Raw genomic sequence first — 3,869 nt, 5'->3', positions numbered from 1 at the left:
ACGAAGGTTAAAGACGCAAGGCGTCCCAATCCTCCAACTATTGGGGCACTAACGATATTCGCATATCCATGAAATGATCGTCTTTAGTATGCACCGTTGCTAAGACTCGTCGTTTCGAATACTGAGGTATAGATTCTACGTGTACATACAACGGGTGCAAGCCAGATTTGCACATGCGAATACTGAGGTTAAACTTTACGAGCCTAGCATGTACAGACATGGTCTCGGAAAGTCGTCATGAATTGATGGATAAAATTATGAGTGAAATTGTTCATCATATTACAAAGTTACTAATAGTGAAATCTGGAACACTTGTCATATGATGATCAACTTCAAAGTAAGAACCTCAAGGTTATTGGTATTTGACCAACAAACCTAGAAGTTATTGAAGGTGAAGTGTTTTCTGAATAATGAGGAAAGCTAAAAGAGAAACTACAAAAGATATTTTGGCAGAAAGAAAAGAAAAGACTAGAAAGTCTAGCTCAGGTGTATATAAATGATATACATGTTATGGTTGTATTCCTAGTTTGGTCACACAATGAAATTCTTGGGTATTAGTACCATATTGGTTGGTATGAAGTGTCATACAAAACAACGCAATACAAGAATACAATGGCCTAAGTGACTGACAAGGAATATGATAGAAATTCACGTCTAGAACAAAAAATAAAGTGTTATTATGTTCGTCGTTGGCGTTCTATCTAGCCCTTAGAATTTATAATAAAGAACTTAATAATTGTTATTTTGTTCTGGTCAAATGAAAACAATGAGTTGTTCAAATTATGACATTACTCCATGTACGATGGATAAGTTATTATAAATCTTAATGGTGAAAACACACATACATAAACACTGACGCTAAAATGCCATAAGGCAAATGATTTGAATTCCACTTATTTGTGGAACCGCCATTTAGGTCATGTTAGAGAGGAACGCATGAAGGAACTCCATGCAAATGGATTTTTGGAGTCATTTGATTTTTGAATCGTTTGGCGCTTGCAAATCTTTTCTAAAGAGAATGACTAAAATACCGTTCATAGGCCAAGAGTTGAACCGGCAACTAACTTAGTGGAAAAATACATGATGATGTATGTGGTTCACTGGGCATAGTTGTGTGCGAGAGATTCTTCTACTTCATGAAAACTTCCAACAATGAATTGAGTATATATGTATATATTCGATAAGGAAGAAGTTTGAAATATTTGAATGGATTCAAATAAATTTCAGCATGAAGTGGAAATCATCGTAATAGAAAAGTCAAATATCTATGATTGGATCATAGTGGAAATATTTGAATTACGAGTTTTAGCGAACATCTAAGAGAGTTATGAAGTTGTTCTATAACTCACGTTTCTTGGAGTATCATAATGATGATGGAGTATCCGAGAGATGAATCCAAACCTTGTTGGATCAATGATGAGATAAAATATTGATGCCATTATATTTTTGTGGATTATGCTTTAGAGACTACCGCTTTTACACTGAATAAAGCATCATCATGATCCGTTGAAATGACACCATACGAGTTATGGCATGGATATGAACCCTAATAGTCCTTTCTTTATATTTTGGTCTAAGAATTTACAACCAGAATCGGATGAATGTCTTTGTTGGTTATCCTAAAGAATTAATTGGGAATTCTTCCCACTATGGAGACAAAGACAAAAGTGTTTGTCGATGTTTCTCACTTATTTCAAAGAAATTGTTTCTAAGCGAAGTATTTGAGTGGGAGGACAATAGAACTTGATAAAGTTTAAGAAACTGAGCATAATGATCAGAGTAGCGCAGCATCAGAATTGGTTACGGAAGCGGCCACGATGATCATGGCTCTCATGTCTATAAAATGTTATAGTCATGGAGATCGAAGTACTTATTGAACCTTGTAGGTATGTTTTACTTTGTGATCAAATAAATGATTTGTGAACAAAGGATTGTTTTCGAACAATGATAAACCAACTACATACAAAGAAATTATGATGGGCCCTGACTCCGTTAAAATGGCTATACGCCATGAAATCCAATATAGATGAATACTTTTTGAAAGTAAATGGATCTATAAAATTGATGGACTTGGATGGAACATCCTTGAATAAGCTCGACTTGTCGAAAAGTTGTTTACGACAAAGTTCAAAGAGTTGACTACGATAAGATTAGATCTTCCGTAGCAATGCTTATAGTCTATGTGGATTATTCTAGTTATCGCTACATATTTCTTTCATGAGATATGATAGTAGGATGACAAAATACATTACTTAACAGAAGTGTGTATTAAAGGTGTATACAAGATACAACCAATTGTTTTGCTAGTCCGTGCAATACTAGATAGGTATACGAACTTCAATTGGATGAAGTGAGTATCGCTGAGTTGGAATCTTCACCGGATGAAATAGTCAAAGAGTTTTGGATTTCATCAGAAACGATGAAGATGCTTGCATTTGCAAGAAATTAAGTGGGAGCGCTGAGACATATTTATAATACTTTATGTAGATGACATATAGTTGGTTATAAATGATGTAATTATATACTTGATTATAAAAAAGGTTTCATTGAGAATTAACTTCAATGAAAGAATATGGACACAAACATATTTAGTGTCAAGATCTATGAAGATAGATTGAAACACATAATAAGTTTAAGTCAAAGTATATAGAATGGATATTGAAGTAGTTCAATATAGAAATATTAAGAAGGTGTTCTTTTCATGTGAAGTTTTAACAAGACTTGAGTGTATCTGACACTCAATGAGTAAAAACACATGAGTGATTTTAGATCACGAATAATATGTACAATATCAGATGTCCTATGCTCTAAATGGTTTGGAGCATATACCAGAATGATTCATGTGATGATCATTGGATAAACAGTAAGAATATCCTTGAGTGCTTTAGAAGAACCAAGGATATATAGTTTTGTATGAGTAATGACAAACAAATCGCTGTAAGGTGTTGCACCGATATTAGTTTGGTCACATATAAAAATAAAAATTTCAATCTCAAATTAGGCTAAGTGTTGTTTAAAAGGTAGCACAATGAGCTAGAAGTTGTCTATGCTAGATTTAGATGAGTTCTAAATGTTGTGATGGATTCTACAAACGAAGGCAGAATATGTCATTGTTTTGACAATGACTGAGGATGTTGAGAACTTGGTGTAGTTCCGATAGTGTCAGAACTTTGAAGCTATATTGTGTATGACAATATTAGTGACATATTTCAGACCGCGGAATTAAGGTTCCACCAGAAGACCAAACATATTTAATGCCGACTCATTTAGAGAATGAGTGATGCGTTGAGACGCAAATGAATTGCAAAATACATACGGTTCTGAGCATGTCAGATCCGTTGACTAAAACTTCTCCCGTGAGCAAAACATGATAAAGCACCAGAAGGACAAGGTGTTATATCTTTACATATGTAAACTAGATTATTGACTCTAGTGCAAGTGGGAGACTGTTGGAGATATGCCCAAGAGGCAATAAAAAATGGTTATTATAATATATCTTTGTGTTTATGATAATGTTTACATACCATGCTATAATTGTATTAACCGAAACATTGATACATGTGTGTTATGTGAACAACAAGGAGTCCCTAATAAGCCTCTTGTATAACTAGCTTGTTGATTAATAGATGATCATAGTTTCATGATCATGAACATTGGATGTTATTAATAACAAGGTTATGTCATTATGTGAATGATGTAATGGACACACCCAATTAAGCGTAGCATAAGATCACGTCATTAAGTTATTTGCTATAAGCTTTTCGATACATAGTTACCTAGTCCTTTCGACCATGAGATCATGTAAATCACTTATACCGGAAAGGTACTTTGATTACATCAAACGCCACTGCGTAAATGGGTGGTTATAA

The sequence above is a fragment of the Lolium perenne genome, chromosome 7 (assembly GCF_019359855.2).
Source record: "Lolium perenne isolate Kyuss_39 chromosome 7, Kyuss_2.0, whole genome shotgun sequence".
Taxonomy (NCBI): Eukaryota; Viridiplantae; Streptophyta; class Magnoliopsida; order Poales; family Poaceae; genus Lolium; species Lolium perenne.
The sequence above is the reverse complement of the archived record's forward strand: the minus strand, read 5'-3'. Positions refer to the sequence as shown.